General features: G+C 40.3%; 1 long non-coding RNA gene across 1 annotated transcript in view; it reads right to left on the minus strand.

Moving 5' to 3' along the window:
• LOC145433631 (uncharacterized) overlaps positions 1-13,645 on the minus strand; it is a 222,440-nt gene extending 208,795 nt beyond the window's left edge. Inside the window, exon 1 of the long non-coding RNA XR_013913159.1 lies at positions 13,443-13,645. This is a non-coding gene — a long non-coding RNA (uncharacterized LOC145433631). The remainder of the gene's footprint in view (positions 1-13,442) is intronic.
• Between the last annotated feature and the right edge of the window lie 3,482 nt (positions 13,646-17,127).

The raw sequence follows: 17,127 nt of genomic DNA on the forward strand, positions 1-17,127 counted from the left end.
CGAATATTGTTATACAAAAGAAGATGAAAATACAACATTTAATTGCTCAGATGTGCAACAAATTGGCTGGCTACTATGTAACTTAAGCAATCAAGTGTCTCATCAAAAAGGCAACAATTTTCGCTCGTTTTGATTTCAACTATTTCACTAAAATCCTTCTACTAGTGCTTGGATGGCCAGGTCTTAAAACAGGGGTCACCAACACGCGACCCGCGAGGTCATATTTTGCAACCCGCGATCTGATTTCAAATTTCGGAAGAACGCCCAGTACTGAAATTCATTTCATTCGAAAAATATTGTTGCCGTTGTTCATAATAAGCTATTCTGTACCTAACACCACTATTCCTCACCAGCTGATACCTCGGCGATGATATTTTAACATTCCATCGAGGAAGAATTAGCTGATATGAATTGGCAATGGGCATGGGCATATTGCCTTGACCAGGGGTGGGCAATTATTTTCCTTCGCGGGCCAAATGGAAAGTAGAAAATACGTTGGCGGGCCGAGTGAAAAAATTTAGCTATATTCTCCATCATATTTTAATTTTATTTCTCAATTACATTGTTAGTAAATGCTGCTCAGTGAATGTGTTGATATTAGGTAATGAGAAATTGATGACGGTTAAATAAAAGAATATCTATTTGCCCCTATGATTGGAAACAATGTTAATCATGATACATTTTTATCTCTCTTTAAACCCCTATCCACGTTCTTCTATTACGACTCTAAAACAGTGGTTCTCAAGCTTTTTCGGCACCCCTTCTTTTATGATAGTGAAAAAATTTCGCGCCCCCTTATCATAATATTACAAAATATTAAAAAATGTAACCAGAATGATAGCAATCCCAACGGATGGTTTGATGACATAAGAGGTTCTGGCTCTTGATGAGAGAATTCAGAAATACCACAGTCGAAGAATACACAGTGAAAAAACGATATGCGATGGTAAATCGCGCGTGGCGCAAAAAAAAATTCATTGAACTTCGGCTTTGCGCCACCCTTCTGATGCTTTAACGCCCCGCAGTTCAAGAACCACTGCACTGAAATGTATATGCAATAGTACAAAGCTTGTGTTCGTGGTCGCTGCCTTCCGAGCAGTGTGCAGATTTAATAGCTTTTATGGTGAGCGTGGCTTGTAGTTTTTTTGAACTTCGCCCTCTCTTGATTGAGTGTTTCGTGTTTTGTCATAAAGCCGACTTTACTTAATATCCTTAATCTCGGCAACATGCTCGGCAAAACCTAAAAGGACGGGTTTACCCCTGACTCCAATATACAAATATTTACTACTATAGTTTAAACCTAAACCTTCTTTGAATTTCAGTTTTCGGATTTCTTTTTATATCATGCCCGTATCATGCCTTTATCGGTGATAGATATGATGAGTCGTATAGTAATCGCGAGCACTGATTGACTTGTTTCACGAATTAGGGATTTCGAAACGTATCACGTAACAATTTGAAACACATGCCGTATAATGCGCAATGTGACATTGTCACAGTGACAATAAGCAACGAAGAGGGTTTGAACTAAACTACATGGAAAGAGTGTGATTTCTTGTTACTTCAATTACTACTCCTACTTTGCCACATTCCCCCTATTTTGAATCTGGACTACGCATGCGAGGTAAGTATAGGCAATGTAATCGTGGCATATTAATGAACAGGCTTCAAAATAAACGAATTTCCTGTTCATTGGGCACAGCCTATGGTTTAAGTCATTAATAAAGCGAGGTTTTTGTTTTGAATTCGAAGCAACCTTTCGCGGGCCGCACAGAATGGCTTCGCGGGCCGCATTTGGCCCGCGGGCCGCACTTTGCCCAGGTCTGGCCTTGACGCACAATGGCGGTGACACTGCCAATACCGAAACAATTAGAAAAGGACTTAGGGCCTCGCCATAAGAGCAAGTTTCACGTGAAGATAGCTAGCTGTCTAGCTAACATAGGGTTGCCATACGTCCGGAATTTCCCGGACATGTCCGGAATTTCACTGAAAAATCTGCGTCCGGGAGGAATTTCTGAAATATGCCTAAATGTCCGGAATTTTGAAGGCTGGAAGCAGGCTCAAAAAAGTTTTTCGTAAATCAACGTAAGCAATATTATTTTCAAGCAGATTTATGCTATTCAAAATTGTTTTTCGCGCCGCGCGCGAGTTAATGCAACGTATAGTGATATTAGTTTGGGCACCAGGCCCCACCCACGCCAAAAATGCAATCAAAATACTATAAATAACCATCATTTACTGAAATAAGTCTGTAATCGCAATTATAAGCTAACGGTATATTCCTAGAGTGGGTTAAGGCCGATTGGATGCTTCAATCACAGACAGTGGTTCCAAATCTTGGGGTCGTCCGCCTTTATCTGGGGATCGTGATCATGTTGGACGTAATCTAGCTTCCTAGGTCGTGAGTAAGTGTGGTAAAGCTGAATTTTTTAGTAATCAGCTTATCAAGTTTTGAGCTTTGCCACGGAACATTTTAAAGTGGAAAATGAGGTCGCAACCATAAAAGGTTGGAAATCACCGGATGTGCAAAATGCTGGTGCATTTTATAGTAGCCTAATATATCGAAGAATCAATATTATTGACAGAATCCATACATAAAATTTAACAGACAAATGCATATAGTAAGTGCCCAACAAGTTACATCGACTACCCTATGGTGGGCCCAAGATCAGTGCTTTTTTTGGGCGGAAGGGGGGAGAAAAAATGTTGTTTCGGACCTGATTAAAACACATTAACAGATAGCCCACCGACCTAACTCTATAGCAGGACTGTCAAACACAATCCTGACAGGCCAGACACGGCCCGCCAGATGATTTCATCCGGCCCGTGGAGGAATCTCTTGCAAACCCTAGCAAGTAGCAATCACCAGAGCTCACATTACAGATGGCCCAATTCATGACCTATGTTCCACTTCATACCTGTATAATGTATTCAGTCGATGGGCAATGCTTTGCTAGTGTGACGTCATATTGATGGTCAACGAGTTACAGCTCATTTTAAAATCCGCTAGTGGGCGCTAAAGAGTGTCCGGAATTTGCTTCACAAAAATATGGTAACCCTAACTAACACCAATATCGATTCTTTTGTCATTGAAAAATGTGGTCTGGTATCGTGCGCAGATCATATTTCAAAATCGAATGAAAGTGATGATAATGATATTTTGTTGCTTTTGTATTAGTTATGAGAAAATATTTTTCTTTCATGGTAACTATGCCAATCGCCCATGTCAGAAAGCACGCCGCTGTACTGACGCGGTGTTAAACTGCGTGGCCTATTTTAATCTCGATATTGAATTCATATGACCCGCGGCCTCTACAAAATTTGAAAGTGGCCCGCGAGCCGTTTTGAGTTGGTGACCTCTATCTCTAAGTCTTTTCTGTACGCCTATGCAACATACAGCGCATTTTCACGAGTTAAAAATGCTTGCTGGAAGAAATCGATTTTGAAAGCTGACAAAATGTCTAGGAGGATCCAGTATGTAGAAAGAGTGAAAAACCCACCTGTTTGTGTTGAGGCTTTCGCCTTATGTCTTGGAAAATGAAATCAAAACGATCAAGGATTGTAAGGACATTAGACTCGCTACCTTCGGATACGTGTTTTTCTCTTCAGCTCAATCTAACTAGTGAATTCATTACAGTTTAATAACGTTAAAGCAGACTTTTAGACTAACACCAAAATCTCAGTTTTTCTGGCATCCCGCGACCCGAGCCTCTCCCATGAAAAGGAATTCATTTTTAATATTAGGGTAGTATGCAATGATTTTATGGACATGCATGACATACAGAACGGGCACACCACAATTCTATTCAACATGGCTCTACAAAATATGTCTGACATGCTCGAATTCAAATTAGGGTGAATTAAATTCCTCTGCATGTCGCAGTTTTGGCACCGCAATTTATCAGCCGTTTGTTGGCCAAAACGTTCCGTCTTCATGTGACCGGCCGCAGAACGGGTTGGCCTCGAAATGAATGCGTATCATAGATCTGAACTCGCTCGTTGTACATCCCTAGTCCTTACAGTAGCTCATCCAAACGATCTTCGACCATATGTTCCGGAAGAACCAGTCGGACAAATCTTATCATGAATTCTCATGATAAAGCCATATTTTCTGTGTGTCTCGCTTATTCGCTCCAGTACGCAACACCGCGACCTTAGATCTGTACAAACTATCGCAGGATTTTTGAAATAAAGTCAACAAATATTACATGCATATCAACAGATTGTTCTGGCACCGTGTCGACCCAAAATTATAGCCTTTGCGGTCTATATACTTTAATAACCCTTGGAAGGGTTACGTTACAGTAACTTAAAAACTGGAGTCTGTGATGATGGTATTTACAACTGTCCTCGTACCTCGCACCAATCGAACAGGTATTACGGAAGTATGATGATTGTTTAGCGAACGTAAACAGAAGGTCAATTTGGCGTCATTTTTTCAGTCTGTCGCAGGCTCAGACGGCCTATATACTGTATGTCTGCCACTACACCAGCTTCCAATCCAGGCTTTTGGTTAAACAAGTTTTTACAATTGCGACGCAACTACAAAAGTTACACTGCCCTTGAATTTCCCATTAGGTTTATTGGAATTATTCAAGGTCAGAAAAATTAACAATTATTATTCCCGATTTTCATTCGCACTCATCCGGGATTTTCATTCGTACCACCTTCGTCATTCGCACTCATAAGGGATTTTCATTTGCACCGTTCGCACCATGTTCGTCATTCGCACTGCAATTTTCTTTATTCGCACAAGTGCGAACCGTCACACAGGTTGAAAAGCACTGGTATTAGAGATGGCGAGAACCTCTGAAAGGTTCAGGTTCGTGTGAACGCGAACCTTTGTGAAAGGTTCTGTGTGAACGCGAACGTGAACCTCATGACGTCACGTGACGTCAGATGGCTAATTCTAACCCTACATTTCAGTGAAGTGATAGTCTATATCAATGTACAATTGTGCACGATACCTGCCGACGTCCCGAGTCACATAATGCCACAATGCTGAAGTACATAAATTGACGTTTTAAATTTCACCAAATGTATCAACCGGGGCAATCAAAGGATATAATAATCCAATTAAATCAATATGTTACGCCGCTTTGCCAACAATTTCGACGAGGACTAGCAAGGGAATAAAAGCTTACGCCTTTACGGTCAAGGCGTATTGGGCGTCGAGTATAGCTACGTTGATATTGAGCAGAGTGTCGAACGGATTTCTATACTTGCTACCAATATTACCCCAATAACAAGTTATACAGCAGTAGCCAACACCCCAATCGCACTGAGGTATTGGTTTTTATGATACAATAAACATATGAAGTCAAGATTGACCCCGTAAGCCTGTTAGATTATTTACATCAGACAACGATATCAATTTCATTGATTGGTTGAATAAGCATAATTCGCTGACTACATCTAGTGTGTTTCTCTATTGATGTTGTGTGATTGTGGGTCAAGCTCACAGCAGAGAGTCACTAAATATTCACATACGGGAAGCTGGAAATTTCGAGCAAACGTTTGTAGCAAAGCACGTAAAGTTTTTGAGACTGTCACGGTGCATGCTTGTTTAGTGTTTATTATGTACGCTGCCAGCGCCATGCATGGAGTGGCCCGCAGTTGAAATGCAATGAATTGTAACCAAACATGTTATAATCGCGTGGAAAATTGTAATATATGGAAGGTTCACAGTGCAGAACCTACCGAGGTTCGTATGTGAACGTGAACGTCTAAATTTATGAGGTTCACACACAGAACGCGAACGTGAACCTCACGTTCACACCATCCCTAACTGGTATAGAGACTCTCCTGCGTGTTGTTATTGGCGCTACCCCGAAACTGTGGATCATCTTTTAATAAATTGCCCAAAATTTTCCTTTTGTTGCACTTTTCTGATTGATAAATGTGTTCAGTTAAAAGGAGATTTCTGTATAAATGATATGCTCTCTTGTTCTCGTATAATCCTGCGTGTCATTGAATTTGTGTTATCGTGTAACCACAATTTATTGCTGTATAGTCTATAATGTAATTCTGTTTTTCTATTCTGTTATGCTCGTACGTGGATCATCAATTCATGTTATTTTGCAACCACCATATGTGTCCCCGGATTTGTTTCTACTCCATTTTACATTTGTTCGTTATTTCGTGTTACCATTTTATGTGCTATATGTTCAATGTCCGTGGTGCGAAAGGCCGTTAGGCGATAAGCGCCAAATATTTCGTTAAATAAACGACAACAACAACTACGACTATCATTGACACTAAATTTCATGAAGGAAAAAAACCTACCATCAGTTCAGAGTATATGGAAAATACATCTTGCTCTTTCAAACGTAGACTCCTCTGAATAACTGCCAGAAGTATCCTAGTGCTCAATCAAATCGACTTTTCCTAACTACTAGAGTACTCCTAAGACCTCTCATCTTCTACCTCTACTTGAATTAGAGTATGTAAAGTCAGCTGCTGCTTCTACTCGTAACTGAATATAAATTTATGTCGTTAGTTCTGTATTTATAGTAGCAACGGTTACTATACTCTGATCGCCTATGAATTAAAGCCATTAATATGTATGTGGCAATCTCTGATTATCATTACGTTACACAAATATTACATCCATGTAGCCACGGAATCGATTATCACTACCGCAAACCTGAAAACGACGTTTTCTCCAACCAACTCGAGTTCCGTTTACACCACGGAAACAAGCGAAGCAATTGTTTCAACCGATGATACACACAGTAACTCTGCTGTTGTGGTTTTGGCATGCACCGCAGGACTTTTAGGGGTGGCACTCGTCATCATTGGAAGCAGGTGAGTCAATTCCAATACTCTCGATTTGAAGGCACCAGACATGCAGTCCCAAAGATAATTTGGTGGGCCTTATCAAAGCGTATTAATCCTGGCGGCGACAAGTAATCTCGTCAGGCTGTTCAAATTTCATGTTACATCAAAGGTACGTTATAAAATCATGTCTCAATATGAAATTACGGGTTCATATTACCTGTGATACAGTTTTACTGAGTAATATTTCATTTGAACAGTTGCGGCCCGTCTCATAGAGAAATTGGCGCAACCTGTAATTCTCTGCCATAATGAAATTTGGACTGCAATGTATTATTCAAGGAAGCAGAGCAATGGAAGTAGTGAAATGCCGTATACTTTGTGTTTCTTCGTTTCTAGATGTCTAGCCGTGACATACATTTTCCTCGATGAGTAGAACTCAAAACTAGCATTACTCAGCTGTTCCTCCAACGTTTAACAAATTGTGTATTGCGAAATAATAATTTATCGCTCTTCGTTCGGCTATTACAACTGGTACGATGAGACAGTACCACAAAAACCCGTAAAGAACCTATATACCATTAGAATTCTTCCATTATATCCTCAAACTGTGCATTGTGCAATCAACAATAGCCTACTGAACGCTTTCATGTATTTATTATTCTCAGATACATTATCCTACTTGAGCGAAACAACTCGTCAAGTCAGAAGAAGTTATCAGAGTCGCCGGATAAGCAACAAGAGCCAAGATACGTGGAATGTACGCCAAACCTGGATAAAGTTGATGTAACCAACGAACTCTATGAAACTTCTAATTAGTCGTCAAAGCGACTTTGAACTCCCGCTATGCACTGTAAATATATGGATGAAGCATTAGTGTATATACCGGATTGTCACCATATTGTAGGCCTGTTGTTGTTGTTGCTAGTATGATATTGTCGCTAATCAGTCACGTGAATCGGCTGATTGCCTGATTGAATGCCCTCGCGCAACGTGTTTATTTCTTGTTCTTTTACGAGCTGATTTACACGGTTTACTTTTGCGAGTCCAGACCGCCGATATGTAGATGATACTGTTGTCATATTTAGAAATGAGTTGAAATGTGATCAATTCATCATTCGCATAAATTCGCTTCGCCCACTCTGCGGTTCACACTTGAAAAACAACGAAATAACTCATTGTCATTTTTGAACGTTTTAGCCGAATAGCATAATACCAATAAATTCGAAAATCCATCTTCAAGAAACCGACATTCAAATGCCAATACCTTCATAAGAATTCATTTAGACGGTAGCAAATCAACCTCATGGGCACCATCTTGCATAGAGCGTTGATGATATGTTCGGGTAACAAACTGAACTTAAAAGTTGACAATATCCACAAAATCTCACTTCATAACGGTTTCCCTGAACACGCCATCAACCGCGGCATAGAGGAAAGTAACGCAATTTAACGCAAAAAAGTCAACAGAGCCTACCGAACTAACAACCAAAGACGTGGGCATTAGGGTTGTTAAAAAAAACTTTTTTTTCAAAATCTCACTCGCCTACTGACTAAATCGTCAGGTTGTCCAAGAAAACGATGCACACCAAATTTGACTCAATTCCAACCAGTCAAGGCCGTGCAATCTTGAATTGAAATTTTTAATTTATTAAAAAAAATTAAAAAAAAAAAATTCTCAAATTTTTCTGTCAACCCCTTGAAATTGTTGAGCTGTCTTCAAAGACGATGCAAAACAAATTTGAGTCAATTCCGACTAGTAGAAGCGGAACTATTTGAGTTTTTCGTTGATAATCCCCGGATCAAGGATAATCCGACAATTATCAACGAAAATCGCGAATAACTCCGCTTCTACAAGTCGGAATTGACTCAAATTTGTTTTGCATCGTCTTTAAAGACAGCTCAACAATTTCATGGGGCTGACAGAAAAATTTGAGAATTTTTTATTTTTTATTTTTTTTAATAAATTAAAATTTTCAATTCAAGATTGCACGGCCTTGACTGGTTGGAATTGAGTCAAATTTGGTGTGCATCGTTTTCTTGGACAACCTGACGATTTAGTCACTAGGCGAGTGAGATTTGGAAAAAAAAGTTTTTTTTGAACAACCCTAGTGTGCATCCATCTAGCTTGGATTGGCCCTATTTCCACCTGCTTTGAAAATCAATCGGTCGGTAATCGGCATTGTTCTTAACAATCGCAGCGACGCAGCACAATGACCATAACAATGGCCCTGGCGTGGTTGTGATTGTTCAGAACAATGCCGATTTTCAGACTTTGAGGTGTATTTCAAGGGTGTTTCATTGCCCTGATTAGATTTTATTGTATATTTTCGGAATAAGTGCGATAGTAGCTTTCAAATTAGATCAACTTTATTGAATTTAAGCACGCGGGTCGTCAGCTGTGGGATTAGCAATTATGTTGCGTTCAGACTGTTGAGCAGTAATTTCCTATGGGCAAGCAAGCGTGGCGACGGGTGTTGCGTATTTATCCGGAGGTTAGTTATCTGTTATCTATAGTCCGACGGGAAAGGCTAAAATATGCTTAAATGAAAGGAATACCAAATAAACGCCGTACAAACCGCCTGGACCGTGCTCTATGAGTACACAGAAAATGATTCAGAGGAACACTGCATATTTACAGCATCCGAAATTAGAATTTGTTTTGAAACATATTAGCATAAATTGGTAACACTGGTTAACAAAACGAAATTTCTTTTTTAGGCAAAGCATCTGAAAGCCGTTTCTGGGGTTTCAAGGTTGCTGATTTTCGTTTTGTCTGATTGGCTCTTTGTCAGAAGATATTTATACCCCTAATAAAGCCCAAAATTAATCTATTTACCCTTAAATATATCATTTGGCAACAAGTAAATCGTAGTTTTTTTCTAATTTTATACTGCGCATAAACAGCTAATTGACTATGAAGAACCCCCATGTCATTCTCGGTCATTCTATCAATATTAACATGACGTGATGCGAAATATTTGTTTGTCAAAAAAGCAGTTTGACAAGCCTAAAAATTGTACTTTTGCACAACGAAAATACATATTCCCTTGTATCAATTGGTCATTCTATCAAGAGGATTATAAACTATGAAATTTGTCTTTGAAAGGCTTAACTACAATACTCATATGCGTCTCATTTTTCTGACTGGTAAAAGGATTATTTTCAGCTGAGTTAAATAAGTGGGTATACCTATTAACCCTATCAAACGAGAAGCTTAAATCTGGTATCTGGCATATTCGAATACCGATGAAAGATTCCAATTTCACATTAGGAAGGAGTTCACTGCATGTAATTTCTTCTAAGATGTAGTAAATAAAACTTTTTAGATGATCACAAAGCACCTAACTACAAACAGTTGGTCCGAAAATTCGTATCTGCATATCGAAAACTTGAGCACAAACATGAGCTTAAAAGTTCACTTCCTGTCCAGTCATCTTGATATATTTACTAATCATCTTGTTGATCAGCAACGAGAGTGGTTCTACCAAGACATCAGAACAACAAAAGAAAGATATCAGGGGAGATGAGATGAACAATTGAACATATTATGCCAGACCATTGCCGGAACCTTTCGAGAAACTGCACTGAATAGCTTATACTGCAGTGGTGTTTAACATACGGCCCGCGGGCCATATCCGGCCCGCCAGACGATGTCATCGGGCCCGCGAAGCAATTCTGAGAAGATTGAAAACTCCGTGTATTATCCAGCACATTTTCCCACAAATATAGAGATATTATTGTAAGAAATAGTTTCCGCAAGGTAACAAATATCAAGATCATAGTCCGTATTATAATTTTCCGACAGCGGCGCAATGCTTTCACTGTATTCACCATCAAGAACAAGTTGATGACACTGACATCCAATTCCCAAAACGCAACTCAGGACATGTCCGGAATTTCACTGAAAAATCTGCGTCCGGGAGGAATTTCTAAAATATGCCTAAATATTCGGAATTCTGAAGGCTTGAAGCACGCTCAAAAGTTTTTCGTAAATCAACATAAGCAATAATATTTTCAAGCGGATTTATGGTTTTCAAAATTGTTCTTCGCGCCGCGCGCGAGGTAATGCAACGTTTAATGATATTGGTATGGGCATCAGACACGACCCTTACCAAAAATGCAACCAAAATAAATATAAATAACCATCATTTACTGAAATAAGTCGGATTGTAATCGCAATTATAAGCTAACGGTATATTTCTAGAGTTGTTTAAGGCCGATTGGATGCTTCAATCACAGACAGTGCTTCCAAATCTTGGGGTCGTTCGCCTTTATCTGGGGATCGCGATGATGTTGGATGTAATCAGCTTCCTAGGACCCGAGTAAGTTTGGACAAGCTGTTTTTTTTTAGTATCAGCTTATGAGGTTTTGAGCTTTGCCACGGTACATTTTCAAGTGGGAAATGAGGTCGCGACCATAAAAGGTTGGAAATCACCGGATGTGCAACCTGCTCGTGCATTATATAGTAGCCTAATATATGGAAGAATCAATATTATTGACAGAGTTCATACATAAAATTTAACAGCCAAATGCATATAGTAAGTGCCCAACAAGTTACATCGACTACCCTATGATGGACCCAAGATCAGTGCGTTTTCGGGCGGAATGGGGGGAGGGGGTAGAAAAAATGTTGTTTCGGGCCTGATTAAAACACATAAACAGATAGCCGCACCGACCTCACAAGCAGGGCTGGCAAACACGATTCTGACAGGCGAGACACGGCCCGCCAGATGATTTCATCCGGCCCGTGGAGGAATCTATTGCAGACCCTAGTAAGTAGCAATCACCGGAGCTTACTTTACGTAGGGCCCAATTCATGACCTATGTTCCACTCCATTCCTGTATAGTGTATGCAGTCGATGGGCAATGATTTGCTAGTGTGACGTCATATTGACGGTCAATGTGTTACACCTCATTTTAAAATTCGCTGGTGGGCGCTAAAGAGTGTCCGGAATTTGTTTCACAAAAATACGGTAACCCTATGCTAGAATAGTAGCTAAAATACACTTGATCATGATCTAAAATGAAAGAGAACACGATAATACCACGTTAAACAAATAACAGCTGGAACACCTGCTTATGGCAAGGTTGCTATCTGGAATAATGGCAAACTTGATTGTTTATTTCTCGTTCAATTGTGTGATTCGATTTAGAGACCGCATTTCCAACTATTCATTATCACCCACTGCGTCCCAGTATCGCATTGTACATTGTGTATCTTGAGGGGATGGATATAATAAAACCACTCATTAAGTGATTAGAATCGGTCTGTGGCGTACTTAGTATGACTTTAGGCTATGTGGATTCGGCGATTACATAATATTGCGCTCGGTTCTCATCAAGATATGCTGCCCCTCCCAATCTGACAACTATGTACACTGTACAGTAGAGTCTTCTGACAAGTAATCCGCATGATGCTCAAATCAGAAAAAAGGCAGAGGAAGAGTGCATACACAATTGAGGTTCATGGACAAGGATATTCACCTTTACGTAGGCTTTGCTGCATTGTGTAGAGCAGTGGTCGGGAACCTTTTTCGACCGAAGAGCCATATTTACCCAATATTTCCAATTGTAACTTCCAAAGAGCCATACATGTCAATAAAATTTTCCGTCACAATTGAAAATTCGTGACGTATACGGGTTTAAACCGGAAGTTCGTGACCTTGCTTCTGATTGGTCAGAATTTTGTTTTTGTTGGTTACGACTGACAGCGTCGTCGTCAAGGGTATGCTGGCTGCGCTAGTCCAAAGGGAATGTAAACAAAAACATTGAAACAGTATTTTGTAACCGTTTCAAAGCTCCAGGCCCTATGAGAATGAGTCTGTTTGGTTATAGTCTAAGATATCACATTCTATCGGTTGCAGTAACATCATCCCAGCAGGAGCAATACCATACTTTTCAGGAATTTCCATAGTCCTTTTTAATCCTAAATGTAATATTTATCGTGAATAGGGATATTATCGTAAATAGGGATATTATTGGTAACAGACTTATAGTTCGTTGTTATCCACTATGGTGCATTGTGCGGTGTTTTGATGTGCAGCTACACATAAAAGAAATCCTGATCGATCTTTCCACCATTTTCCAAGTGATGAAAAGCTTAAAAATGTGGATAAACAGAATCAGCAGGAAAGATTGGTCGCCCAGTACTGGCTCCCGAGTGTGCTCTTATCACTTCAGAACAGAAGAATACAACCGTTATAGAGTGTCAGATGTGTCAGTTGGGTTCCTGAAAAGAAGGTTCAGAATTGATGCCGTGCCAAGCTGCAATCTTCGAGGCGAGAAAGAGGATACGTGGAATAACAAACGTAGAACATGTACAGCTCAGCGTGCCAACGACATAACTGTCGATGCAGATCAAAATTGTTATATTTGAAGAGCTTCTCGGAGGTACAGAACTTCAATATACAATTAAATAGTATATTCATATTGAAATGAACACAAATATTTTCGGCTGACACTCGTCAGGGGTAATCGTCAGCAACTAGTAGAGAATTGGAAAGAACATTGTATATCAACAATCGTATCACAAAATATGACGTCACCAGCATGAAATGTCGAATGAGAGAGCGTTCCATGTACTATTTTTAGGTGGTACACGAACTCCTTTTGTTGACAGAGTTTTGGTTGGTGTATTTTGATAAAAGTTGATTCCAAGGCACACAAATGGAATTGTGAACGGCCTCGCCCTACGATTCAAAATCGGTCGTCTCGATAATTATTCGCACAAATCGGATTATCCAACAGATGTTTGCCGATGGCAGAATTAATGGCCTTTGATCGATCAGCATCAATCTTAATTGGATGAGTTAAGGGTGAGCTTTTCATTGAGCGTGACGCACGTGTTCTGATAAATCTGGGGACCTGTTGGTTTATGCGGTCCTGCAGACGTCTTGACGTTCTTCCCACGTAGCCGCAATCACAGTGGCACCTATATTCGTACACTACATTACTTTGTTGAAGTGCAGGAAGCACGTCTTTGCGTATTGAAGGGAGCAGTTGTGTTGTTGTAAAAATCACATTGGTTTTGACTGTGTCGTAACACTTACTGACAGCAGAAATCAATTGTTTTTCAAAGCGGGTGGAAATGGGGCCAATCCAAGGTAGATGGATATAAACATCTTTTATTGTTCGTGCGGTGGGCTCTGTTCGTTTTTCTGCGTTGAATTGCGTTAATTTCCTCTCCATGCCGTGGCTGATGACGTGTTCAGGGTAACCTGAACCTGACCTTATCGACAGAAGATTCCCTTTCAAACGAATCTTTGTTTATCCATGTTATTTCGCCATTCCCGGAAAAGACTGCGCCATTGAAATGATATCAGTATCGCTCACGCGTACGAGACCATACTAGAAGAAAAATCTTATTCGTGAGGCGCACGTCATTGCAAATTATCATTTCTTCACGGAGCGTAATATTTACCATTATGGGCCGCACCTGTAACTCGGTTTCAGACTTCAGCGATAATACTAATTGCCCTTGGCAATGTTCCCTCTATTTTTTTACGAGTAAGCGCGCTTGCGCGGTCCCTTGGAGAACGTTGCGCAACGAATAAAATAAAGTCATCACTTCGGAATTTTTGTGCGCATCTTAGATTTTCTGTGGGCATCTTCGATTTTCTGTAAGCAGAGACTGCTTACAACCCTGGATGATAGTATGCTTCTTTATAACATCATAGTGCTTCGATTTGGAAATGATTGAGACACTGCAGTTTTTCTTTTGTGTTGTCGTTATTATACCGTAGGCCTATAGGCTACTTCGGAGTTTGTTGTTACCATTGTTACAGTGCAAACTTCATGATGTGTAATTTTATTGTTCCGTACTTTATTTTTTGAATATGTTTGAATCCCTTCAGTGTGCCAATGACTGTTGATAAGAAGCACCCAAAATATATTATACAAATTCCTGCAATGGATGTTTTTTATAAATATTATATTGCAGTAACATGAGGCAGAATCAAATTCAAATTAATATTAGCCCCGCGGACATTCACACGTTGCACTACTAATGGCCCCTACTAATGGTCCATCTCAATCAGGAGCGGGCAACATACGGCCCGCGGGCCGGATCCGGCCCGCGAAGGGATTTTGTCCGGCCCACGGACAGGTTTCCGTCCTACATGATAGTGTGGCCCGCGACCCCAGTCTTCCAAAATTCCCCACTACTTGCTTACATACGTCAAATTTTATAGACTGTATTAAATTATACACATGAATGCGCACTGCGCAGCGAGCGAGGGTGGAGCATACGCGTAAGTTGGTCGAAGCTATAAGACTTGTTGCATTATCGGCATTTACGATGTACTCAACCCTAATGTCATTTGTGGTAATCATGGTGCTTGTCGACTACAATGGTCATTTACACCAGGCCGATATTTCTTATTTTGATTCTGTAACCGTCGACTTGTAGCACGGTACACTTCTAGGCTTCTGTAACACACCGCTTATGCCAGGGGTCGTCAACTGAAAACGGATCGGGGGCCACTTTCTAATTTCGTAGAGACCGCGGGCCGCATGAATTCAATATCGAGATAAAATAGGCGACATAGTTGAACAACTACGCTATCTCGTTATCTACTAAACCCTGTTGAATTGATATTTTGGTAGATATGGGGTACCGGGCTTATCGAACGCCTTGAAATCTTAATTGGGAATTGCACCGTGTGTTGTTGTTGTTGTATGAGTTTTATATTGGTGCTCGACTTCTATTGGTCATTTGCACCAGATCAATGCTGAGAGTATCATATATCGACCATTAGTAGGGCATACTCTATTAGAGTGCCCATAGTAAGAGGATTAACCAGTAATATTTCCAAGCGGAAAGAGACGATGCCTCTAATTTGGTCCCGAAGATACTGTCGATGGCCTTTATACTTGATGCAGTAAATGACGCAATGCTCAACTGTTTCAGGCACGCCACAGCTTTCTCTCTGCCCAGTGTCGTGAATTTATATTTTCGTAATCAGTGCAGAATCAGCTTTCGATTGATACCCATTTTACCATATTTAATGCTCGGCAAGCCGGTCAAAAATGGCCGTCAAACTGCCTGTAGCCAAATGGAAATTGTGACGTGATGCAATTCCACTGAGGCGTGAGATTTGCCTGTGTCGACACCATATAGGACACTATGTGTGTTGATTGATCAGAGAGAAGCAGACATGGTGGCGCCATTACTGGCGAGAAATGGCTTTGAAGTTACATTGCTGTCGTTAAAATACATTCATTAAATACGATTTATTCCTTGTATATGTGGATAAATGGGCGAATAATGTATCGATTCAGCAATCCGGTCCGCCAAGTTCCTAATTTTCCTATATTCGGCCCGCCGACTGGAGAAGTTGCCCGCCCCTGATCTAAATTGATGGTGACTTTGCAAACAGCGTCTTTTCAAGATGCTTTGATCTTTGCATTAATCTGAAAGTCTTCTTTGCATTAATCTGAAAGTCTTCTATCTTCAGCGAGATAACATGATTGGATTGGACTTTCAACTCTTCTTTTCCAATTACAGCCAGGTCTTCAGAAAAGAATGACAACGCTCCTGCTATAGGGTGACTACCTCAGAATCCATGAATTGCGAATAGCTTCCAATATTACTGCAATCGAAAGAATATTATATCTTAGGTAATATCACGACGAATAACCTAACAAATTCATCCTGACAATGCCTGGAACCTTCTCACGGTTCTACAATACTCTTCTTTTTGCTGACAATTACCCCTGAAGAGTGTCTGACTAAAGATTCGGGCATATTTCATGAATATATCATTCAATAGTGAATTGAACTTTTGTACCTCCAAGAGCTACATAGTGGATAACAACAAATTATAAGTTTCTTACCAATAATAGACCTTTTTCTATTTCTGATAAAGAGAACTTTTAGAATTAAAAATGATTATGGAAATTCCTGAAAAGTATGGTATTTCTCCTGCTGGGATGATGTTACTGCAACCGATAGAATGTGATATCTTAGGTTATAACCAAACAGACTCATCCTGATAGGGCCTGGAACTTTGAAACGGTTGCAAAATACTGTTTCAATGTTTTTGTTTACATTCCCTTTGGACTAGCGCAGCCAGCATACCGTTGACGACGACGCTGTCAGTCGTAACCAAGAACAACAACATTCTGACCAATCAGAAGCTAGGTAGCGTACTTCCGGTTTCAGCCCGTATTGGTAGCACTAATATATAGGATTCGTAGTGTGTGCCGTATTTTCTGTCCACATGCGTAGGTGGTGCCAAACATGGTCACTACAGCAGTACATACCCACGACAGGGTGCTGTGCTACGTCAGTGACGTGGGCTTATGGGGGGCAAGTGAGGCCGTGCTTCACATGTCGTCACGTATAAG

This window comes from Botryllus schlosseri, chromosome 1 (genome assembly GCF_051294905.1).
Source record: "Botryllus schlosseri isolate E-star chromosome 1, Bs_hap1, whole genome shotgun sequence".
NCBI classification, from domain to species: domain Eukaryota; kingdom Metazoa; phylum Chordata; class Ascidiacea; order Stolidobranchia; family Styelidae; genus Botryllus; species Botryllus schlosseri.